At 40.3% G+C, this 27,113-nt stretch overlaps 1 long non-coding RNA gene across 1 annotated transcript; it reads left to right on the forward strand.

The window, feature by feature from the left end:
* The first annotated feature begins 11,785 nt into the window (after window positions 1-11,785).
* Window positions 11,786-14,805, forward strand: LOC122238445. Its single transcript, XR_006217362.1, has 2 exons — window positions 11,786-11,872; window positions 14,505-14,805. It is a non-coding gene; the product is annotated as an uncharacterized LOC122238445 (long non-coding RNA).
* The last annotated feature ends 12,308 nt before the right edge of the window (window positions 14,806-27,113 follow it).

Consider the following 27,113-nt stretch of genomic DNA (forward strand, 5'->3'; position numbering starts at 1 on the left):
TTTCATGTGTTTGTAGACACTCTAGCTTTTTCCTCCATAGATTGTTCATATATTTTGCCCATTCTTAATGTTTTTAGTTTTGTCTTCTTATTATCGAGGTATATTTCTTTGTAGACTAATCTTTATGATATAAATCAGATGTTTCTAAAAAATATACACGTTTGTCAAAAAATTACATTTGAAGATCAGAATGAGGGTGTCTAGGCTGAACAAATCTATTAAAGCTCACCATTCGATCTTGCACTGAGTTGACACTTGGGAGGAAGCCTGAAGTATCACCAAGGTCACATGGTGCCAGTGTGACTGTTATTGCACTCCTCACATCTTCTTTTAATTATTAGAGCTTCCTATTTCCTGATTCTAAATTATGTGGTAAAATACGCTCGATAATATTGTGAATCCTGGAAATCCCAAGAGACTAATTCAGTTCGGATTCTGTCCTTTACCTTCTGGAAGATATGTTTACATAAGGCTCCTAGCAGTTTGTGATTTGCTTTAGGTTTGTTCTAAAGTACATGTCCCTCCTCCTTATACCTTCATGAAAGATTGCTACAGAAAACTGGTTTAAACCAGGCGACGGAGTGTTTCTGATTTAAAGGGACATAAGAAACCTGGCAGAGTTGTTTTGGAATACAAGCAAGTTGATCTTTATCTTTCCTAAAAGATGTAAATATAATTTAGAAAACTTGATGTCTACAAGCTGAATGAAGATTTGCAGAGGATGGTAATGAGCACCCTCAACACTGTACTTCTAAATTAAATATGACATTAATGGGAACCATTTAATGCCGTTCAGCTCTGCTCTGATGGCCATTTTAATTGGATCGCTGCTGCTGTGAATAGAAAAGCTGCTGACAGCATTAGAAAAACTGTGCTTACACTAAAGCACCACCTAAGAAGACGGTGAATTTGAATTTTCATGTATAATCAGTCAAATTCACTCATCATAGCCCTCTTTCAGAAGTGCAATTTGATTCAGTGGTTGGACAAACAAACAGTGGCTCATTGTCAATTTGATAGCCTATGTTCTGAGGATAATAGTCTTTTTCCTGAACCAAATTCCGTATCTGTTTGCCCACTGGGGCTTGTGGTTACATCATAAAATTACCAGACAGCCCTTTCATCCTAAGGTGAGGTTTTCTATCAGTGGTCGTGAGTATTAAATGAGAATAAGTTAGACATAAAACTGAAAAAAGATGAAGTTCATTCCAGAAACAAAAATGACTACGATAAGGTTCCCTGATACAACAGTGTCCTATGCAGACATTCTTACTTTCTTTAAAAAAAAAATATCTAAAATTTGTTTTCAGCTTTCTTGAGATATAACTGACATATAATGTTGATAGGTTTGAGGTGTACATGATGATTTGATATACATATATATTATGAAATGGTTTACCACAATAAGGTTAGTTAACACATCCATTACCTCATATAATTACAGATTTTGTGTGTGTGGTGAGAACATTTATTCTATTCTCTTAGCAACTTTCAATATATACCATAGTATTCTTACTACAGTCACCAAACAGAATATTAGATCCCTAGAACTTACTCATAACTGTGAGTGTATACACTTTGACCAAGATCTCCCCAATTCCCCACCCTCCAGGTCCTAGCACCACCATTTGACTTTATTTCTATGAGTTTGGTTTTTTTTTAATTCCACATATAAGTGAGATCATACAATATTTAGTTTTCTCTGACTTAAGTCACTTAGCATAATGCCCTCAATTTCTTTTTTTTTTTATGTTTATTTACTTTTGAGAAAGAGAGCATGAGTCGGGGAGGGGCAAAGAGAGAGGGAGACAGAGAATCCTAAGCAGGCTCCATGCTGTCAGCAGTCAGACCCAGGCGGGGCTTGAACCCATGAACCCTGAGATCAAGACCTGAGCCGAAGCTGGAAGCTCAACTGACTGAGCCACCCAGGTGCCCCTAATGCCAAGTCCTATCCATGTTGTCACAAATAGCAAGATTTTCTTCTTTTTTATGTCTGAATATACATGTCTGAATATATACCATCATATACACATAGCACATATCCTTTATCCATTCATCTTCCATAGGTTGTTTCTATGTCGAGGCATTTTGTGAATAATGCTGCAGTGACATGGGGGTGCATATATTTCTTTGAGATAATGATTTCATTTCCTCCAGATAAATACCCAGTGATGGAACTCTGGTGTAGAGCTCTGTGGTAGCTCTGTTTTTAATTTTGAAGGCACCTCCATATTGTCTTCCTTAGTGGCTGGACCATTTTATATTACATATTATATTATATTTTGTATCATTTTATATCACCTACAGTGCACTAGGGCTCCCTTTTCTCCACATCCTCACTGACATTTACTATCTCTCATCCAATTTTGATAATAGTCATTCTAACAGTTATGAGATACTATTTTCTTATGATTTTGATTGGCATTTCCATAGCAATTAATGAGGTTGAGCATCCTTTCATGTACCCCTTGGCTTATGTATGTCTTCTCTAGAAGAATGTCTATACAAGTCCTCCACCCATTTTTTCCTTTTTTTTTTTTCTGGCATAATTGAGATGTAATTGACACCCATTTTTAAATCAGATTGTTTGCATTCTTGCTCTTACATGGTATGAATTCTTTATATATATTTTAACATTAACCCCTTATCAGATATATGGTTTGCAAATATTTTCTCCTATCCCATAGGCTGTCTTTCCATTCTGTTGATTGTTTCTTTTGCTGTGTAGAAGCTTTTTAGTTTGATGTAGTTCTATTTGTTTATTTTACCTTTGTTGTTTGTGCTTTTGGTATCATATCCAAAAAATCATTGTTAAGAGAAATGTCAAGGAGGTTTTTCTTGTTTTTTTTTTCCCCTAGGATTTTTCTGGTTTCAAGTCTTACATGTAAGTCTCTATTCCATTTCAAGTTAATTTTTGTGAATGGTGTAAGATAGGAAGCCAATTTCATTTCCTTTGCATGTGAATATCCCATTTAACCAATGCCACTTATTGAAGACATTATTTTTATCCCCATTGAGTATTCTTGGCTCCCTTGTCAAATGTTAGTTGACCATATATGTGTGCTTTTATTTATAGGCCCTTGATTCTGTTTCATTGGTTTAGGTGTTTTATAGCAGTACGATATTGTTTTGATTACTACAACTTTGTAACATAGCTTAAAATCAGGAAATGTGATGCCTCTACCTGGAGAGTGTCGCAGACTATGAGTCTGGAGTTTTGTTCAGCAAGAGAGCAGATGCAGAAATAAAAATGAGAAAGGCTAATGTCCAGGAGGAGACGAGAGCCCCAAACAGAGGTTTTGTCTCTGTGTTTATTGAGCTCTCAAGGTTTTACATATGTGGTGAACACACAGAAGAGAACAATAAGCTAGTGACCAATAATTTGTGTGGGTAAGAAGCAAAGGGTTTGGGGGTGAGTGGCATTAGAAGTTGAGATTAAAGCACAATAATGTATTGGGGCCAGATGCCAGATGGACAGCGTTTCTCTGTTGGTGATACAGCTAAGTAGCTGTTATCTCCAAAGTTTAATAATATTGTTCGAGCATGCTGCCTCAAGACTAACAAGGCACCCTTTTCACTAGCTAACCTTGGGCGTCTTCACCCTATACTGGCTTTCACCTCTGTTCTCAGACGCCTTTCCGCCATAAGCCATGTTCACCCATTGGTGCAAGTACAGAATTGTTAAACTTATTTCCCACAAGAAAGAATGCATTTCTTTCTCAAGTTTGCTTTGGCTATTCAGGATTTTTTGTGGTTCCCTATGAGTTTTAGGATTGTTTTTCCTATTCCTGAAAAAAAAAACCTGCCATTGCAATGTTGATAGGGATTGTATCAAATCTATAGATGGCTTTGGGTAGTATGAACATTTTAACAATATTAAGTTTTCCAACACATGAACATGGATATTTTTCCAAGTACTTGTGTTTCCCCCAATCTGTCATCAACGTCTTATAGATGGCAGTGTACAGATTTTCACCTCCCTGATTAAATTTATTCCTGAGAGTTTTATTGTTTTTGATGCTACTGTGAATGGATTGTCTTTATTGCTTTTTGAGATGTTTTGTTGTTAGTGTATAGAAATGCTACTGTTTTTTGTAGGTTGATTTTGTATCCTGAAACTTTACTGAATTCACTTATTAGTTCTGTTTTTTGGTGGTATCTTTAGGTTTTGCTACATGTAGGATCATGTTATCTACAAACAGAGACACTTTTCTTTCTTCCTTTCCAATTTAGATTCTTTTTATTTCTTTGTGTTTCCTCAGTTAGATTTTCAGTACTATGATAAGTAGGAGTGGTGAGAGTGGTCATCCTTGTCTTATTCCTGATTATAAAAGAAAAACTTTCAATTTTTCAATGGTGAAAAACAACTGAGAATGATATTAGCTGTCAATTTTTCATATGTGGCTTTTACTATGTTGAATGATGTTCCTTCTATACCCAATTTGTTGAGAGATTTTATCATGAAAGGGGGTTGAATTTTGTTAAACGCTTTTTCTGTGTCTATTGAGAGGATAATATGATTTTATTCTTCATTCTCTTAATGTGGTATACCACATTTATCAATTTACATACTATCCTTGCATCTCAGGGATGTATCTCACTTGATTTTGGTGTATCCTTCTTATGTGCTATTGAATGTGGTTTGCTAGAGTTTCGTTGATAATTTTTCCATCTGCATTCATTGGGGATTTGGAAGCTACTTTCCTTTTTTCATTGAAATATAGCCCACACACAATGTTGTATTAGTTTCAGGGGTACAGCATAGTGATCTGAAACTCCATACATTATGCTCTGCTCACCACAAGTGTAGCTGCCATCTATCACCATACAACATTATTACAATATCAGTGAGTATATTCTTTATGCTGTGTCTTTATCCCCATGGTATTCAGTACCTGGCGGCCTGTAGTTTTCTTGCAGTGTCCTTATCTGGCTTTGGTATCGGGGTAATGCTGGCCTCATAAAATGAGTTTGAGAGTATTCCTTCCTCTTCAGCATTTGGAAGACTTTGGGAGGGATTGATATTAGTTTTTCTTTAAATATTTCGTAGAATAACTGGTAAAAGCATCTAGGACTGGGTTTTTCTTTGATTTCGGAGATTTTTGATGACTGAATCAATTTCCTTAGTCATTTTCCATGTCTTTGTGATTCATGCTTCTAGGAATTTATCCATTTCTTCTAGGTTATCCAAGTTTGGGGCATATAATTGTTCACAATAGCCTGTTATGATCATTTATTACTGTGATGTCAGTTGTAATGTCTTCTCTTTCATTTATAATTTTATTTGAGTCCTTTCTTTTTTTTTTCCTTTGGTAGTCTAGCAAGAGGTTTTAATATGTTGTGTTTTCATTTGCCTCAACGTACTTTCTGATTTTCCTTTTGATTTCTTCTTTGACCCATTGGTTGTTCATTATTTGTAAATTTTTCAGTCTTCCTTCTATTATTGGTTTAATATCATTGTGGTCAGAAAAGATACTAGATATTATTTCAATCTTCTTACATTTGTTAAGGCTCGCTTTGTGGCCCAATGTATGATCTATCCTTCAGAATGCACTGTTTACACTTGAGAAGAGTATGTATTTTTATGCAGTTGGATGGAATGTTCTGCATATGCCTTAGGTTTATTTGGTCTGTAGGGTTATTCAGATCTGCTGTTGTCTTACTAATATTCTCTTTGGATGACCTATCCACTGTAAAAAGTGGAGTATTAAAAATCCTCTACTGTTACTGTATTGCTGTCTATTTCTCCCTTCAGTTCCGTTAATGTGCTTTAAATATTTCTGTGCTCTGAGGCTGGGTGCTTATATATTTATAATTGTAATATCCTGTTGATGAATTTACACTTTTATCACTATATAAAGAATTTCATTGTCTCTTGTGACCACCTCTGACTGAAGGTCCATTTTATCTGATACAAAGATAATTACTCTTGCTTTCTTTTCATTACCATTTGCATTCTTTTTCCATCCCTTCACTTTCAACCTATGTGTCCTTCAAGATAAAATGAGTCTCTTGTAGGTAGCATACGGGTGTAGCTTTATAAATTTCCTTTGGTGGTGTCCCATTTGCCTGATTCTTTATGATTCACATAGCCTTACATTTGTGTCTGCATTAAAAGGAGTCATCTCCTCTTCCAGCCTTTACAGACTGGTTTCTGTAGGTAAAGACGTTCTCCTGTCTGATTCCTCAGCTGATATAGGATTACCTCTGGAATTTCAGTCATACTGGGTTAGTGCTGGTCATGAGGCTTTCACTGGGTCAGCAGTGGTATACATGATTGGTGAGGTTACTATTAAGGGTCTGGGCAGACTGGATCCTGTCAGGTCCCTGTGAGGACAGTATTGCATCTAGTACCTTGTTCAGTAGAGTGGCCCTGAAACACAGGTCCATTTCACGGTCCAAAATTGGGTTCTCAGACAGCAGGCTGATTACCAGGTACATGGCACGTGTAGTTCCTGCCAGATTCCTGGGAGAACTGCTGTCTGGTCACTAGACTGGGTCCATGTGTGGGACCCAGTCACTAGACTACCCTGGACCATGCCTAACAGGGTCTGGAACCAAGCCCTAGAGCTGTTTCAGGTTCTATAACCCAGATTGAGTTCTGCAGACCTGGCTCTGGACACAAGGATCGGCTTGTCTCCTGCCAGGTCCCTGGGTCGGCTGGGCTGGTCCCTGACCATGGCTGGAGGGGCTGGAGCTGAATAGAAGACCCACTCAGGGTCTCCTGAGGTGCAGACATGAGTGCCTCCCACCTGCAGACCATTCTTTCAAAATAAGTTTTGAAATTTCCTTTCTAAATCTTAAAAAATAAAGTACCAGAAATTATTTAATACCAAAGAATAAGAATTGGGGTTATTATTTTATTTAGATTGCCTCTGAAAAGAAGTTGTTGAATTCAATATCAACTTAAAAACTTGGGGCTATAACCAAGTGGGAGAACTAGATTAGAGTCTCTAGGGCAGAAACAGTCATTCTGGAAACTGTCAAAAAGCTGTTTTTAGTATACCACCTTTTTGTGTTAATTTTATTTTATTATGCAGTACTAGTGGTTATACACAATTTATAACTTCTGCTCAATCTAATTATTCCTTCAATATCATTTGGAATTGATTATTCATGAATATTAATTTCTTGTTAAGAACTTTTAAGGAAAATATTTAATAATGACAGTACCCCTATGCCCCCCCACACATACTCAGATCACTGTATATTATTTAAACTCTGTTTATATTGCTTTAATACCATGCAAATATGCAAATAATTTTCTTTCTTTAGGCTTCTTTACTGTTGAAATTACGTTCATAGCCAGAAGCCAAAGACTGTTGCTGCCAAAGGCTGTCACTTTTTACACAAAGGGTATTTTTTTAATTTGATTAGTTCAAAAATGAAATACAGTTACTGCTTTTCATTTCTTCCACAGTAGGAAGATAGCCATAGCAAGGTGAATGTGTAAATTTTTAAATGGTCTGGCATAATATTCCAGAATCTTGGGGGAAAAAAAAAAACAACTTTTTTTTTCTCATACACACATTTCATATGATGCTGATGGCGGTGCTTCAGGACAAGGCTGCTGCTACCAAAACTGCATAATCATTTAATTTCCACCTTAAGGAGGGAACTATTACATGTGAAAGTGGTAGTTAGAATGATATCTGATAAAATGCGCTATGAATACCTACCTGCACAAGCATAGGAATTGCTTCTTATCAAAACTGCAAATTCTTGGACCACATTCCAAACTTACAAAATCAGAAACCCTGGGGTGTAGATTTGTTGTTTGTTTGTTTGTTTGTTTGTTTGTTTGTTTTCTTCTTTTTTTGAGAGAGAGAGAGTTGGCAGGAGCAGGGGAGGGGCAGAGAGAGCAGGAAAGAGAGAATCCTGACAGCGCGGAGTCCAATGAGGAGAGAGAGAGAGGGGCTCAGACTCACAAACTGTGAGATCATGACCTCAGCTGAAATGAAGAGTCTGACGCTTAACCAGTGGAGCCACCCAGGCGCCCCAGTAGATTTGTTTTAACAAGCCCTTTGGGTGATTCTGCTGCAGGCTCAAGTTTGAAAACCACTGGTCTAGAAGATGCAATCATTTGCCAAAGGAAGGAAGGGAGACTTGTTTGGAAGCGTCATCTGGAAGGAGCTGGGCAAGTGCCAAAGTGGAATCAAGCCCAGAGGTGATGCAAAGGGTACAGATCCTGACAGTATGATCCGTGGCTGAAGCCAAGGCTAGATTCCACTAGCCCTTGGCTTAAACTGTAAAGCTTCCCAAATCATCGGAGGGGGGTGGGAACTGCTGTGCAGATGATAAAGAACATTTGAGATTTGTTTCTGATGAAACTATATTCATAAACTTGGCCATGTACATCGAGACAATTGACAAGCACTAAAATGACTCAAAAGGTTTGCTTTAATTTAGGCAATCTTAGGCATTTACAATAAATTGAGCAAAGTACCTGTCTTAGGTAAAATATGATCTCTGAGTGTGCAGCTAAGGGACTCCTGTCAGGGGCTATATAATCCTGAAAGAGTCTCTGAAATCGGTCACATAATTTAGGAATATTTTATAGGCTTATCATGTCACATTGACATAATGAGAGCAAATCCAAAGTGGCTACAGCATAAATGCATATATATTGAAAACTCTGCACACCTATGCAAAATATGATAAAATTACCAGCTTCTTATAATTGTGAGGGATTATTGCAGTTTAAAATTATAGAAGTACCATGTGAATTAAAATAAAATGCCATATAGCAGATTTTTTTCAAGTTATGAGTCTGTTTCCCTTTACTAGCATTAAATAAATTTTACAGTTCAAGTTGAAAGATGTTTTAGAGTTAAGTTGGTTTCTAACATATGAACCTTTACTCATATCAGACATGGATGAGCACTATTAAAATTATTTTTAAAAAATTGTCATTAGGTGAAGAAGTTATAAATGGATACAGAAAGAATGGTGTCAGTCTGAGTGAAGCTTGATTCTAAGCCATTTTTCAGTATTTTCTAGGTAGGTCCCATGTTTATATAGCTAAATAGCTAGGAAATTATACATAATCAGCTTAAATGGCAATGCCATTAAGATAGTTACATATTCAATATTCCTTTTCGAACTTAAGGCGTTTTTTCATGATTAATGAAAACACCAACTTCCTCAGTCTCATGCTTCTTGAGGGCATAATCCCGTATGTCCCCTTTTACCTCGGATCTGAGACCCTGCCTGATATAAGGATTTGTGTCTAGGTGTCCCTTCGAATATATCTCTGGTTTCTGTGCCTACCATACACTATTGGGAACTGGGGTTATTTTGCCATTATATAAATAACGTCACACTTCGTGTTGGATATTTTCCACTGCACCTCAGTTAATTATCTACTTTTTCCATCACCTGTGCCCCAGGAAGCTGACCAGTATAAAAGTCATCACCCCTAGTTTCTTTCCTCCAGCTTTGTTTGCATTCAGCCAGTAGGAAGGCATGAACAGGAAAGCAAAATGTATAAGGAGGGTAAAGTCCAAGAATTTAATCCATCTGGTCCCTCCCTTCTAGGTTAAGTCCGGTTGGTTTCATCTACCAAAACCCAGAGTTGTTGGCTAGCCTTATCCTGAAGCTTCCTTACAGTCTCTAGGTACCATTAATTGTTGTCTCTCCTTCCCCCTCATTTCCCTTAACCTTGTTAAACTCACATCCATTACCCATTTCAGTGAGTCATCTCTTTTCCTTTAGAGACCTTGACTAATGCATTTTGACAGACATCTGCTGGGCACATAACAGCAAAAGATACAATGCAGTACCAAAGCACAAATTTTTTGTTTTTGCCATTTACCTGATTTTCAGAAAACCAGAGGTGTTTGTATCACAGTGACACAGGGTCTATTTCTAGTCTTTACAAAGCAAAATGAATACCAGAGTAGAAGTATTAAAGCATTCCTTTACAAAAATGAACTACTGGGACCTCATGAAGATAAAAAGCTTCTGCACAGCAAAGGAAACAACCAACAAAACTAAAAGGCACCCAACGGAATGGGAAAAGATATTTGCAAATGACATATGGGACAAAGGGCTAGTATCCAAAATTTATAAAGAACTCACCAAACTCCACACCCAAAAAACAAATAATCCAGTGAAGAAATGGGCAGAAAACATGAATAGACACTTCTCTAAAGAAGACATCCGGATGGCCAACAGGCACATGAAAAGATGCTCAACATCGCTCCTCATCAGGGAAATACAAATCAAAACCACACTCAGATATCACCTCACACCAGTCAGAGTGGCCAAAACGAACAAGTCAGGGGACTATAGATGCTAGAGAGGATGTGGAGAAACGGGAACCCTCTTGCACTGTTGGTGGGAATGCAAATTGGTGCAGCCACTCTGGAAAACAGTGTGGAGGTTCATCAAAAAATTAAAAATAGATCTACCCTATGACCCAGCAATAGCACTGCTAGGAATTCACCCAAGGGATACAGGAGTACTGATGCATAGAGGCACTTGTACCCCAATGTTTATAGCAGCACTCTCAACAATAGCCAAATTATGGAAAGAGCCTAAATGTCCATCACCTGATGAATGGATAAAGAAATTGTGGTTTATATACACAATGGAGTACTACGTGGCAATGAGAAAGAATGAAATATGGCCCTTTGTAGCAATGTGGATAGAACTGGAGAGTGTGATGCTAAGTGAAATAACCCATACAGAGAAAGACAGATACCATATGTTTTCACTCTTATGTGGATCCTGAGAAACTTAACAGAAACCCATGGGGGAGGGGAAGGAAAAAAAATGAGGTTAGAGTGGGAGAAAGCCAAAGCATAAGAGACTCTTAAAAACTGAGAACAAACTGAGGGTTGATGGGGGATGGGAGGGAGGGGAGGGTGGGTGATAGGTATTGAGGAGGGCACCTTTTGGGATGAGCACTGGGTGTTGTATGGAAACCAATTTGACGATAAATTTCAAAAAAAAATAATAAAAATAAAGCATTCCTTTAAAGTATTCAATAGAGAAAGAAATCGGTGCAAGCCAGAATGCCTTATGTCTATAGAACACTTCATAGCTTATTAAGTGCTGTCACAAATATCATGTCACCACCTTAAAAAAAATAAAGTCTGAGAAATGATGATAAAAGAAAGAGAAAAATTGACTTCATAACTTTGCAGCTTGGGTACAATGTTTTATATCTTTAGAGAACATCTTGTTCTATATCTATGTATGTAGCCATTTCCATGTATATAAAGCTCATGCATATGTAAATCCCCTCAGTAGACATTCAGTAAATGATGGCTCCCTTCTCTAATTCCAAATGCAATATCTAATTTTGCTATAGTGTTGAATGGTATCTAAATAATTGCCTGGATTTTAAAATTTCAAACAAATGTTCTATGCAGGGAGAGCTTGCAATGCAGTTGGGAGGTAAGTAATACACTATTATTTTTCCATTTGTTATTTAAAGCATCACCTCAAAACTTTGTGGCTTAAAAAATAATAACAATTTATAATCTGCGAGTCAGGAGTTTGGAAGTGGCTTAGCTGGACAGTTATGGCTCAGACCCCTCCTGGTTGTTCCTTATCTAAACTATGGCTAGAAAACCCATTTCTCAGGTGGTTCACTCACAGAGCTGGCAAGCTGATCCTAATAAATTGGTTTCTATACATGTGAGCCTCTCCATAGGTTGCTTGAGTATCTTTATGACATGTCTCCTGAGTAAGTGATTCAAGAGAGCAAGCTTGGAGTTGCAATACCTTTTATGACCTAGTCACAAAATATCACTTCTGTCATACAGACCAGCTCTGATTCGATATGGAAGTTGAACACATAAGACTATAGATATTGGGAGTTATCTTGGATACTTGTCACCACATATATCTAGAAAATAAAACAGTAAGTAATGTGACTAGTTAACCAAATGGGGGTTATTGTGACACAGTGCTACAGAAGAGTCAAAAGAGGGAAGATCAATATGGTTTAGAATTGTAGAACAGGTCCAAAGGATAAAGTGCCACAGATTTGGAATGGCAAGATTTGTAAATGTGGAGAGAGAAGGAAACATAAACACTAGCTTTACTGGACAATGTAACAAACCAAGGATAACTGAGTATAATATGCCTGAGTATTCCTAAAGATGAATGGTGGGAAATTAGAGCAAAAATAGGGGCCAAATTAGGAACTGGGATTTAATCATTGCAGGCAATAGAAAAGCATGTAACTGACATAATGAAATTAACACTATAAAATTAAGCTGGTAGTAAAAAATGTCTTAGAGTGAGGAAGCCATTGGAATTATTTACATTTGAAGGGATAAAAACCTAAAGTAAGTTATGCTGGCAGTTGGAAGTGACGGAGAGAAAGCTTTGGGTGTCAGGGACATTTTAGAAGGATGGACAAAGATTAGTGTTGATGCTTGAGGGGAACCAATGTTGAACCTATGTCTTCAAACTTGAATAATAGAGAGAATGAGGGTGCTAATGGTGAGAACCAGAGAAGCTAGTTTTGGGGGGCTTGGATCTATACTTAGAATGGGTCTGAGATGGGACACAAAGCAAATTAAAAAGGATATGTTACAACTGTGTTTCCATTTGCAGCATCTGCTATCATCTGTGACTCTCTCCAGCCACACTCCTAACTTTTTAGAAAGGAGTCAGTCCACAAAAAATAATTCTTGTTGTTAATAGCATATTTCACACAGCTGCTGACATTGACCAGTTCTCTCTAATAATCTCACAATTTAAACTCAATAGTCAGATAAAATGGTAGGCTAGCAAACAAGGGGGAGAAATGTGGAATTTGTAAACTATTTTATGGACTACTGAGGTTATGATAACTGTTTACATTTCCTCTGTGAAAACACGTGCTATAAACTCATCATACTAGTAATCACCAATTCTGAAACTGATGCCAAAAGGGCTACTGTAACTTGGCCAGTGTCACTTACTAGTTAGTGACCAGTACTCAGGTCTCATGAGTATAAAAGATCCTTGCTCTTTCTATGATGACAATATACATTTCTTAATAAGTTCAATTTTGAATTGATGTACAAAAAGCACAAACATAACAAGTTTTCCTTGGAACTGCTCCTGCTATAATGACTTGGTTGATTTAAAGATAAAAACAATCATTATCAAAACATATTTACTAAATATCGGCTTATACAAGGAGTTGAGTCATAAATACTCGAAACAGTTCAAATACCACTTGCAGGCAAAATATGATCAGTTTTATAATAGTGGTACAGGTGGTCAGTGTGGTAGAGATCATAAAAGGAAGCCAATTAACTTTGGAAGGGGAAAGAGATGGGATGTGAGAGTGTTCAAAACACATTAGAGCATATAACACTGCAGATGCCAGGCATTTTAAAACATTTCAAAATGAAAATTTCAGTCATAAACAATGGTATAATGAAATCCCCTGTACTGTCACCCAGCTACAAAAATCATGGACCTACAATGCCAAGCATTTTGTATGTTACTTTATATTAACTCAAAGAGGGTACAAACTTTGCTCAAGAATATACAATTCGTAGATAGTTAAGCCGGGGGTTGAATTCATGTCTGTAGGACTTAAACATCCTGGCCTGGCCTGAGACAGTAGAGGTAGAACGAGGAAAGGATACAACCTCCAAAAACACCTTCGCGGATATAGTGTTGGTCTAATAAAAAAATTTATCCTCACCTTGGCAATGCTGGCATACATATATTACTTAGATTATACATAGAACAAACATAATTTTGAATTAGTACATAGTTGCAAAACAAAGTACACATACTACACGCACTTTCCTGACAGGTATCCTTAATAGATAGATCCGAAATGTCCTAGGCATCTTACAAAAGCTTGTTGAATCAAATGCAAGTATATCAATGAGGAAAAGAAGAAAAGAGTGGCCAAGTAGAATATGTGGCATGTCAGTTCTGTAGATTAAAACTCAAGTAATTGTTTCCTTTTACTGAATCCCAATAACACTTAGCATTGTTTTTGAACTCTATTTGAGTTTGAGCCCTTAATTACATCATAACCTTTTAAAGTATAGGATATCATGGTCTGATTTCTATTGTGCCTCTCTCCTGGAGTCGAGAACTGTGCTCAAGACATAATGAAAAGTCACAATATATTTGCCGAGGACTCCAACAAGTTGATTGAGGTTTCGATTCTTGTTCACTTCTCATCCACTCCATTGCCTGTGTCAGTAGGGAGAAACGTATAACTGCTGTCAGAATTGTCATGTTAAATAAATGAGCATCCTGTTGTACTTGTCATAGTTATAGGATGCAGGGAAATGTGTTTTCACAATAGGCCCTGAGATTTCCTTGTGACTGTTGCTAAGGCAACAGAAGGAAGGCAAGGCATCTGGGGTCCTCCGCCACCTGGCTCCCCTCGGGTGGATTTTTGAGTCCTGCTTTCACTCCACCAGTTGCTTCCCCCTTAGCAGACAGATAGGATTCTACAGTAATTCAAATATGCTGACAAATGCCAGGGTTTGCTTTTTACATCTTCTCATTTTTCCATTTTACTAAAGTTGGTGAAATCAACAGTGACTAAGAAGGAGGAATCACATAAGAACATCATCAGGGATGAACAATTCTCATTTTGAAGATCACTACACCGGAGGCGTTCAATGCCATGATGCTGTTGAAAACAGAAAGTCTGGAGAGAGAGACCTTGGGAGTCAAGGAGAAAATCTTGTGAAGACATAGCCGCCTGGCTGTATCTCAGAGGATGATTCCCAGCCGAGAGCAAAGTGCAAGCCAAAGTATTTTCAAAAGCATTCATGGGGACCATTAAAGGCTTATGACAACTTCATATAATGAGAACTTAAATTTTAGCTATGGAGTTTGAAATTACCGCCATTCTCTATACAGTTAAATCCAACACTTGAAGGAAGGCAGGAACAAAGTCTTAGGAGTTGTACTGATAGCAACTTAATAGTAAATAAATCAAAGAGGCCTCAAAGACATGGGGTCCAACATCTGCCCCATGCTAGAATTATCTCTTCAGTATCTCTGTCTCCACAGTATTAGCCCCTTTAAGCACTCTGTGATCCTGCAACCATTCTAGAAATATGTTCTTGACATGATGCTGAGGAGCTCCTCATGAAAAGATGTGGTATACACACACACACACACACACACACACACACACAAAATGATATTATTTAGCCATGAGAAAGGACAATATCCTGACATGTGACAACACAGATGGACCTTGAGCACATTATACTAAGTGAGATAAGTCAGACATAGAAAGACAAGCACTGTGTGATATCAATCACTTACATGTAGAATCTAAAAAAGTCAAACTTGTAAAAAGAGAATAAAAATAGTGTTTATCAAGGTATGGGGTGGAGAGGGAGAAGATTGATGATGTTTAAGGAAATAAAGTAGTAAATAAGCCATAGAGATCTAATGTGCAGTATAATGAATATAGACAACAATATTGAACTATAATCATCAAACTTGCTAAAGGACTAAAATATAAATATCCCATCCACTAAAAAGAAAGGATAATTATGTAACATGATAGAGGTGTTGAAATTTGCTACAGTGACAATCAAACTACAATATATAAATGTGTCGAATTAACACACTGTACACCTTAAATTTACATGTTATATGCCAAATATATTCCATTTTTAAAAATGGCCTTCCTCGTATGAAACAAAATGTTTGCCCCTGTAACTTCTATCTGTTGGCCATAGTTATAAGACCTTGGGGCCTATTTTCAGATGAAAAACTTCTCACTACTGGACCGACCCACTTATTTTCTTCTCTTGGGTCTATAGCAGGAAAAGCATGGGGTGATGGGTTGTTTAGGCAGCCCTCTATTTCCCTTTCTTGTTGTCCCCTCCTTCCCCACCCTTCTCTGGGTAGCGTTTCCCTTCTCCCTAGAAGTGGATTGAGAAGGAGGGAGGACTGTAAAAGCAGGAATGGTTTGCTTGATGGGTATTGTCATAATATGGCACTGGTGCTGTCTGGGTCCTAAGTCCCATCAGTCCTCCAGCTGAGTCTCTTGGGTCAAAATAACTCCAGGCCAACTCCCTCCACTGTTCAGCTCTGCTGTCCTGAGCAGCCAGCCAGCCAGCCACCATCTTGCCTTTTGCCTTTCAGGATGTAGGACTGGTACCAGTCTCTAGACCTCACAAACCATGGTAAGAATGGTGTGGCAAAGGATGTCAGCACTCAATCTGCTGCTTCTGAAGAAACTTCTCCAAAACCTGTCTGGCCGCTTTGTAATGTCAACCTCCCAAATGTCCCTAGATATTTTTTTCCTTGCCTTTTCCCCCCCTGTATAGTTCCTGCATAGAGGACCAACTATCATATACTCTGAAATACTAAAGGGATACTTAGCACCTCTGTTTTTCCCTCCTCCTACAGACTTTGACGACAACTGAAGCAGAGAAAGTCCTGCTTCAACATCCTAATACACGAATACCACCCTTCACTCTCCTGCTCTTCTCTATACTTTGCTCTGCAAGTTCAATTTGGATGTCAAGTTCCTCTGGACAACACTTTCCTCCCAACCCCTAGTCCATCCCATAATTGCTCCTTGTTGGATCTCCCACCTTTGCAAATACCCTGCCATTGTTCTCAGCCTGTTCTTTTTTCTTTAGTGCCTCATTTTAGAAAGTTCTATGGTGGCTTCCTACATTTCTTCACAATTACTTTTTAAACCATTTTCGAAGTCCTCATTTGGTTCATCTTTTCCCCCTGTGTCCTAGTTTGTCTTCTGTTTCCTATTCCCTCGGCCCACCCGCTCCACTTAGGCAAAACTGGGACATGCTCTAACTACATTGTCACTTCAGCCATAATCACGTGCTCACTCAATCAAATACCTGCAGAGTATTTAGCAATTTTCCAGGCATGCAAGATCAGAAAAATTTAAGGTCTGCCTTCAAGGAGTTTCCTTTTTATTGGTCAGGACAGAACACATCAAAAGAAATAAAGAATATTCACCATGTTAAAATATGTGATCTCACAATGTACAGGTTTTCACTTAGACCCTAGAGTTGGCTTCTGTAAAGCTTAAAGAAATTCGGAAAACTCTCCTGAGGTCTTCCCACATTGTTCACAGAAGGACTGCTTGTTTCAGGGTGACAGTTGTTTATTTATTTTGAGAGAGAGAAAGAGAGCGAGAGAGTGCATGTATGTGAGCAGAGGAGGGGTAGAGAGAAAGAGAATCCCAATGCAGGGGCTCGATCCCAAGAACTGTGAGAGTGTGACCTGAGCCAAGACCAAGAGTCAGACGCTTAGCCGACTGAGCCACCCAGAACCCCCTCACTCTGACAATTTTTGACATATCAGGTCCTGCCTAACATGCACCTGCCTTAGCCTTTCACCATGAATCCTCCCTAAACTTGTACATGAGATACATTTTCAATTTAGATTTTGCACACAGTAGTTAAATCATTTTTACTTCCAGTTCTATCTCTGCCTGATATTTAGCATCTAAATTGTTGGGTAAAGAATCAGATTCCTAGCATTTCTTTTCATTCTTTTCCAGCATACAGACTTATTAGGTATTCGGGGCTTTGTGATGATGATTATGATGTTAATGACAATAACGACACCTCCCATTTGTGTGGCACTTCACAAAATAGTCGTGTGTATTATCTTATTTGATTCTAAAAATGCACCCATGATGATTATGACTGTTCTGTTTATGACTGAACCTCTCGGGGCCCATAATCACTGCTCTCTCCCACAAGTTCTGTTCTCCATAGAAAGCTACATCCGCTTAGTTCCGTTGCTCAGGTAAATCTCCAGGTGATGCTTCTCTGACCCTAACTGTAAAGCTGTTGATTTGGTTTTGTTCTTGCTCTCCACCTTCTCCCTCAGACTTGACCGGGTCCTTCAGTTCTCAGGCCTGCCTTCCTCCAGAACATAGACTTTGGTTCCACTTTGCTCTGTGTCCTGTAGGCAAGTGCCATCACTATCCACTTCCAGCCGTAGATCTTAAAATCCCACTCTCCACCCTGGAGGGTGGCCATCAGTATAACTGCCAACAAAAGGAGTAATCTCATACCTACCGCTTAGAGACCTGAGTTGCTGTTTTCTTCCCACATGGAAACATGATCCTAGGACACAATACCCTCAGTGAAGTCCATCATTCTGAAGGTCTGTAGTTGTTGCCGTTTTTAATGGAGATTTGATGTGAGCACAAAATTAAGGCAATTTTCCAACATTTGTGATAATATTCAAGTGTGACTATCAGGACTTTGCTAGACGATGCCCAATCCTCTAACTTGGAGTTGCCTCGCTGCTTTTTCTCTTGAAAACTTGACCACTACTATGCAGCTTTTGTTTTATAAAGGATTCAAAAACAGCTCCGATTTTCATGAATTCCTTCTATTACCCAGAAGTAGAACATATTGAGCAATAAGAGTGCCAATGACTTGCAGGAATTAAAAGCCCAGCAGATAAATACAGGGATGGCAGAGAGCCCGAAAGATGAGGATAATGTTGGGAGATCACAGACAGCTGAGTGTTGCCGTTACAGGAAGAGTTTGCACACGGCGTGTCTTTAGCTTAGACAAGGGTGTTTCTATTTTAGAGTAAGTTGTTGCATGTTTCCTGAGGGAAAACTGTTTTGAATGCTTTTACTTACAAGTTAGAGCATTACAGGATGTGCTTTTATTCTCGTGATTAAAATATAGGTGATTTGCTACAAAATAGGCACACCAGTAACGGTATGAAGGTGACTTATGTTTAGGAGTTCTAGGAAGTATAAATTGATTTCTTCACTTTTTTAAAATTGTCACTCTATTCCCAGATATTGGAGAAGGTAATCAAGATGTCATGACCACCAGTTGACTTATGAGCTGGCTCCGGGCAATTGGAGGCTGCTCACCCCCTCCCCTGTCCTTGGAATGTACGCTCTGTCCTCTGTCCCCACAGCAGGAGCTGTCCAAGGACACAAACTTGAGAGTAAGGTGTTGTTAAGACCATCTGGACTGTGTATGTGACTGGACCCAGTTAAGGCCTCTTTATAAGCTTTTAAGATCCTGGTCGAGGAGTGTGGAGATCTACTCATCCTGGGGCTGCCAAAGACAAGCCTCATAAGAAAGTTCCCTTGCTTATTAAACCTGCCACCTACCAACTTGGAGTGGACTGCTTTTTTCTTAGGTCTCTCTCTGCCATCTTTGCACATGGCTAGTTTCAGACTATACCCAAGAAGCTCCTGAGGCTACAAACTAACAATTGGTGAGTCAGCCAGGATACCAAAGAAACGGGCCTTGGGAAAGAAGCATCTGCCAAGGAAATCCTGAATTGACTATTGACCTTTATGGGGAAAGGAGCGGTCCATATGTTGGCTGCTTGTGGAGCACTGCCGGAGTATGGGGATGGCTTGAAAACACCAGCCTACCTAAAGCGCTTTTTTGAGGAATTGTGCACAGCACACTATTGTGGATGAGGGAAATGCATGGTTGCCGAGTGGCCTGGCTTCTAGGTGAGCAGTTCCACTGGACACTGCTGTCCAACCGGAGGCTAATGCTTGAGTCAGCAAGTTGGCAAAAGAGCTGAGGTTAGAGAAAGATGTGTGGGTGTCCACTATTCTGCTGGCTTCAGGCCGGCAGACAAGACGGGAGAGCAGGAGAATCAGTTGGAGACCTTCATGTACTGTTCTGCAAAGCTGCAGATTAAGTTCCAAGCGCTTGTGACTAAGCCTGATTGGGTTGCTAAAAGGTGGAATCTCCAGGAAAGTGAGGAGAGTGAAGAGGAGGATGTGGTGATTGACAGTGAAGCAGATGAAATGCCCCATGTCATCTGACACTTCCATGCAAAAGAAAGCAAAAGCACAGCAACAGCTGTATGGCAGCTCCAGATTCAGGGGATGCTCATGAAAAGAGAATATATTCCTGCTAAGCTTATTGACATGGCTGCCAAATTCCCAAAAGGCCAGAGAAAATATCAAGGAATGGTTACTGAGTCTATGGGGGAGGAGGGTGGCATTTTTCTGACCAGGCAGAAGGCAGGGAAAATGAGCAACATCACCACATACACTGCCCTCTGACAGTGCCTGAATGGTCCTCAGGTGGTTCAAGGTTCTCATCCCCTTATAGATTGGATTATTCTAGCCCATAAGGAGGTTAGGCACAATGAGGGGGACCTCCTTGGAACATGCGGATCCCTGGAAATCTACCAAGGAGTAACAACAAATTTTCAGAGACTTGAGAATGAGACAGGCAATCTACACCCTTGACTTTGAAGGCCCTGATCTGACCACATTTACTGCAGGAATAAAAGCCAAGTTTCTTCATTCTACCCCAGCCAGCACCTGATATGAGATGCTGATATCCATGCTGAGCCCAGCCATGGGGCAGGGTATTTATTTTTTATTCTTATTTTTGAGACAGAGAAAGAGAGAGAGAGAGAGAGAGAGAGAGAGAGAGAGAACGTACAAGCAGGGGAGGGGCAGAAGAAGAGATAAAGAGAATATTAAGCAGGCTCTACACCCAGCACAGAGCATGATGCAGGGCTTGATCTCAGAACCGTGAGATCATGATCTGAGCTGAAATCAAGTGTCAGATGCTTGACTGACTGAGCCATCCAGGTTCCCCTGGGACAAGCTATTTATGATGTTGGGCAATCATTGCTGATCTGGAGGAAACTGATAAATCCCAAAAACAGGTATGGGCAATGGGAAAGACCCAAAACAAAGAGAGAACTCAAAAAGCCAAAATTACTATCCCAAGGCTGTAAAGTAAGCCAGTAAAGATAACCTGGAAACAAATGTGGTTTGACCTCATTGCTGTGAGGACCCCACTTGAACAGACAGATCAACAACCCAACACTGTGTTGGTTGGTCCATGGAAAGCCTTAAAAATCTGAACAACAGCTCAGACCTGCCCATCTGCTCCTACCATCCCTGATGCCCTGCTTGCTCCAGCAGAAACTTCAGTGACACAGTACTATTAAGAGTGGATGCCTCCCATAACCTTGTCCATTGTCCTTCACCTGGAAACAATCAGAGGTCTCATGTTGATCTCACTATTCACTGGCCCTCCAGATGAAGAAAACGTGACTGCTCTGGTAGATGCTCAAGCCAAATGTACTCTAATACATGGCAACCCTCAAAAGTTTCCTGGCGTCCTCAGCACCATCAATGGTTATGTAGGAAAAACAGTTATAGTCCCAGAGGGTCCTTTTGACACTGTAAATTGGGTGTTTTTCCCACCACTCACAATAACATGAGGATTTTATCTCTCCAATACCAGAGAACATATTGGGCATTGATAGCCAACAAGTTCAAACTCTGCAGACCTCTGTTGGTGAATTCCATCTCCAGATTAGAAAAATCAAACTTGTGCTGAGGGGAAATGCCAGCTGGGAACCAATAAGCATACCACCCCTGCAAAGAACTGTCAAACAATAAAAATTATCTGAGGGTGTTTAAAGGGGGTAGGAGAAACTAACCAAGAACTACATCCAGTGGATATTATATGCTTTGCCCATAGTGTCTTCAATAAGCCATTATGGTCAGTAAAAAGCCAGATGGAAGATGAAGTGAACTACCAAGAATTAAACAAGGTAATGCACTATCCATAGGGCTGTGCCCAACACTGCCACCACCTTAGATACCTTGGCTATGGTCCTAAGAGTGCACCATGCTGTGCTGTACTTAGCAAATTCTTTTTTCAATATACTTTTGGCCACTAAGGCATAAGATCAGTCTGCCTTCATGTGGGAGAGGCAGCAATGGACCTTTCAACAGGTCCCCAAGGTTACCGACACAGCCCCACCATATGTCACAAGATAGGAGCCGGAGACCTGTCCTGTATCCCCCATGTCAGTAAAATGGGCCCATTACATTAATTTTAAAAATGTTAACACTTACCTCTGCTATAAGACACTGCAGACTTTGCTGGAACATCTGTGAGAGAATGAGACTGGACAGTGAACCCACAGAACATTCAAGGGCCAGGCCTTGGAGTTTTGAGAAGTTGTTTGGTCAGGCAAGATGTGCACTGTCCCAGAAGCTGTAATTGATAAGGTGTAAGCCTACCTGACCCCTAAAAACATGAAAGAGGTGCAAGCCTTTATATGGATTTGGGCTTTTGGAAGGCTTTTATTCCCTACCTGGCACAGTGCCTCCATATCTTATACTGTCTGGTAAAGAAAGGGCATGTGTGGGACTGGATATCACACCAGCAAGCCACCTCTGCAAAGGCAAAAATACTAGTGAAACAGACTAAAACTCTGGGCATGTCCCAAGCAGGGCTGCCGTGGGAGTTAGATGCATCTGTGACTCTGAAAGGTATAGGTTGGGGACTATGACAGAGACAACAGAAGGAGAGAATACCCCGAGAATTTTGGTCTCATTTCTAGAAGGAAACAGAAACTCAACATACCCCCATAGAGCAACAGCTTCTAACAATGTACACAGTGCTTTTCCATGTATAGCCTCTTACAAAGGAACAGCATATCATGGTAAGAACTTCCCTTTCTACCAAGGGGTGGGTTGAAACTATCTTCCGCAGGGTGCCTGAGTGGCTCAGTTGGTTAAGCATCAGACTTTGGCTCACGTCATGATCTCAGTGTTCATGGGTTCAAGCCCCACATCAGGCTTTGTGCTGACAGCTCAGAGTCTGGAGCCAGCTTCAGATTCTGTGTCTCCCTCTCTCTCTGCCTGTCCCCTGCTCGTGCTCTGTCTCTCTTTCTTTCCCAAAAAGTAAGTAAACATTTTTTAAAAATTAAAAACAACAACAACAACAACAACAAAAACCACAAAAACTACATTCCACAGATCAACCTCTGCCATGGCTCAAACCCCCACTCTAACTAAGTGGCATGCTATTTGCAGCAGAGGAGCACCCTGTCCACCACCCCACTGTCTCTAAAATTGTGAGTACAGCTAAGCCCTATAGAGTACGCAGATCTTCTAAATGCTCCTATTCCTGTGGTGGCCCCTGTGGCCTATAGAGAGGGAACACAGGAAATTCCCACTGATGCCTGGTCTACAGATTAGTCTATTTGAGGTGATATCTCCACATGAACTACAGTTGTTATTCACCACCATCTGGATGGAAACAGGAAAAAACTCAAAGCAGCCAGTGGGCTGAACTCAGAGCAGTTAGGTTGGTGACATTCGTGAGCCCTGGCCATTAACGCTTTGCACTGACAGTTGAGTTGTGCTAAAGGCATTAGCCCTATAGCTCAGACAACGGGAAGCCAAAAGATGGGTGGTCACATATAAGCCCTTGTCAGCTCAAAATATATAAAAAGGCATTTGGGTTCATGTACAAGAGACTGAGGCAGCCTCATTGTTTTCCATGTCCCAGCTCATAAGGCACCACCACTCCCTGGAAATCAGAAATCTGATGCCCTAACTGGGGTATAAGCCCTAGCAACTGACCCTTCATCAGATATAGCAGATTGGATTTATAGAAAGAGTGGCCACCACTCTTTCTGGATAAGACGGAATATTGTTAAAGGTGCCTGATTGCCCTCAAAATATAGTGACTTGGTTAAGGCAGTAATAGCATGCCCTCTGTGTTCCATACCATGCCCAAGGCAACTGCTGAAGGAGTCTGGAGCCATCCAGTGGAGTTGCCAACCAGAGTTACCAACCGGTAACTATATTGGCCCCCTCTCTGCAAAAGGTTTCTAAATATGCCTTTACTTGTGTGGAGTCTGCATCTGGCCTAACTCAAGCTTTCCCCTGTTGCTGTGCAAGTCAGGCTGCCACTATTAGGACATTAAAGAATCTGAGCACCATCCATGGATACCTTCACAGAATAAACAGTGACGGGGTAACATTTCAAAGGTCAGGATGCGCAAGACTGAACAAAAGAACATGACATTGAATGGAGGTTCCATCTCCTCTATAACCTGCAAGCAGCAGGTTAATGGAAAATAAGAAAGAATATTAAAGCAACATATTTTTTAAAATAAAGCAATATAGGGGTGCCTGGGCGGCTCAGTCCGTTAAGTGTCCAACTCTTGGTTTGGGCTCAGGTCACAATCTCACAGTCTCATAAGTTTGAGTCCCACATCAGGCTCTCCGCTGGCAGCACATTTCATGGTAACAACCAAAATTGAAAGTAAAAATTAATACACAATAATAATAAATAAAACCTCAGCATAACACAGTGGCAAATGTGCTTCTGAGGGTTTAAAAATCTGCAGCATCTTAAAAAAATTTGCAGCATCTTGGGGCACCTGGGTAGCTCAGTTAAGCAGACAACTCGATTTCAGTTCAGGTCCTGATCTTACAGTTCTCAGGTTCAAGCCCTGTGTTGGGCTCTGAGCTGACAGCACAGAGCCTGCTTGGGACACTCTTTCTCTCTCTCTCTCCCTTTCTCTGTCCCTCCCCCACTCATTCTGTCTATCAAAATAAATAAGTAAACTTAAAATAAATAAACAAACAAACAAATAAATAAATAAAGCAATATATTAAATTACTAACAGGTAAAACCGCCTTGGCAGATGGACCAAAGTCCTAGGCTTTAATACATTTACATGATCACCTAGTAGGGCCTATGGCCCCATATGCCAAACTGGAGACCCCTGCCAAGACAGTGCTGGGAAGGCATGGAAGTCGTGGGAAATATCCATTGTCCCAACTCTCACAATGGATCAACGTGCTATGTTGTTGAGAGCACCAAACCCCATCACGCCTGGGAAAGGCACTGTCTCCTGGAATTTACAAGATGTCCCACTGGGATGGGTGAGTTACTTCGTTCCCCTGGGGGATGGGGAACTACTCGGTCCCCACTAGGATTCTGTTGTCTTGTTGCATGCTGAACCTGTTGAAATGTATTATAGCTGAATACAACATGCACCATGGAAAGAGAGGAAAGGGTTGGGGTCCTGGTCTGGCATGTTCCACCCTGGTCCATCTTTTCATGCCTGACAGTGCTCCTTCCTCTGGTCAACATGCATGGTATACAGAACTAAGTCAAGTTCCTAAAGCTTCCAAGCGCCCTTTTCACAAGGCCAGGTGGACATGTTCTGTTGTCCACTGGTACAATTATTCAGCTGCCATGTTTATCTCATCCATTGGCCCTGGAAACATTATAATATATATAGAAGTCCTTACTAAATCCAGCCAACAACCTTAAGTGATAACTGGCAAAGCCTCTTCTTATTGAACATTGAAATATCTCTAATGAAAATTGCTATCCTTTAAAATAGGATGGCCTCAGATACTATTATTGTTTTGCAAGGAAGCATCTGTGCCATTACCCCCTCAAAATTATATGTTCATAAGTCTGCTAATATATCATATTTATTAAATCACATAAAAACATATTTATTAAATCACAAAAATGCCCTGAGTGATCCAACCCCCAGCCTAGGGGACTCAGTAAATCAATGACTCTTGGTGGAAAAAATTGTTATTTTGGGAATCATTTTAATCTGCTTCTCTTACATGTGCCTATATTGTTGCTATGGTTTCTGCCTCCAATGTAGACAGGTCGCCAGCAAAGAAGCCACCTCCATGTTAATAAACCCCTTGCTGACAGCTCAGGTCCCATTACAAAAGAGAGGGGCCGGTTATTGTAAGAGCTGGTCATTAAGAGGACATGTTTGCAAGTTGACCTGAGAACCAGAATCAGGCAGAGGCTCCTCACTTCTGCCACTGTCCTTGGAATGTACCCTCTGCCTATCACTCTCACAGTGAGAGCTGCCCGCAAGGGCACAGCCTTGCAAGAAAAAATGTTGCTGAGACCAACTATATATAAGGCACTACACAAATTTTAAGTTTCTGGTGAAAAAGCGAGGAGATCTACTCATTTTGTTGCCACCCGAACAAGCCTTGTGTGTAAGTTCCCTTGCTTAAGGTTTAATAAAACCTGCCCCCGACAGATCTGGAGCAGTCCACTGCTCTCTTTGTATCGGATCCAGTTTTGGATTTCATCCAAGAAATTCCCCACGCTGTGAACCAACACCAGAGTTAAGTGCATTTTTTAAAAGAAAGGTGAAACAATAACATAAAGATATATTAGAAGAGTTCCTATAGGATGTTTAGAGGACAGAAAAATTCCCTCTGTTGAGGAATTGAGCCTCTTTCCCTAAAGGCTGAAATCGCTCTCCTGGCTAAGCAGACTGCATGTTGGCTGAGGCAACGTTAACACTGGGTTGGCATTTCCAACGAAGCTTAGGAAGCTTGTCTGAGGGGGTGCGCAGCCTGGAGTTTAGATAAGATTTCCCAGAGGTTTTAGTTGCTCTTCACTTATTTCAATTTGGCTTTCTCCTTAGCTGGCTCCTACTTAGCGTTTCAAGCTTGTGTTACTATCTTGGTTTTCAATAGTATGAAACCCTCGAGTGGTCTATAAAACTATTGCTGTGCTTCACATAGAAAAACACACTTTTGCATCTCATGCCATGGAACATGACTCTAAAAATCGTCAGTCTCACGAATGCCTTGACCCTTCAGCATTCCAAGCCTTTGGTCTGTCACTTTTCTTCAATTTTTAAAAAATGAGGTACTAAGTCAGTCAGGCTCGGGGGCTACATTCTGTTCGGTAGGTGGGTTTTTCACAGCATAGTGCATTCATATATGCAGGTGATAGAATAGCCCTCCCAGAGGAGAACTAGAAGATGGATTTTTCTAGCTAAGGCTCTGATATAATTTGACTCTAAGGGCAATCGCTTCTCGGCCTTTTGGCTAAGATCAAGTGACTCTAAGGGCAACTCAAGGCAATCACTTATCAATTCTCATCCCTCAGTTTTATGTTCATGTTTCTCTGATATTTCTTAAACCCAAGAGGGTGACTTTTTTCTGAGTTGAGACGTTGCCCCTGTCCTATCACTTTGCGCCCATTTCACCTCAGCCACGCTCATGAATCAGCTGCACCCAGACTCCACACTTGAATCTTGCACATTCAAAGTCCTCCCTGTGGTTACAACCCTACATCCCACACACCATGACGGTGGCCCTTCGACCTGACAGCTTCCAGCCACTGAGCTGTTCCATGTTCCAGTCCCCTTCAGCGACTTCAGGCGCTGCCTTCCCCTGGGACCCCACAATCAAAATGTGAACTGCACTCACACCACAACCCTTGATAGTTCACTATTCCCACTTGGTGCCCTGCCGCACGGCCCCGTTTTCTGTTCTGTGCACTTAGCCTCATGGGAAAAAGAGCAGCACTGGGAGACAATTGTCGGTCACCTGGCCTGGCCCT

This window comes from Panthera tigris, chromosome B2 (genome assembly GCF_018350195.1).
Source record: "Panthera tigris isolate Pti1 chromosome B2, P.tigris_Pti1_mat1.1, whole genome shotgun sequence".
In the NCBI taxonomy this organism is placed as follows: Eukaryota; Metazoa; Chordata; class Mammalia; order Carnivora; family Felidae; genus Panthera; species Panthera tigris.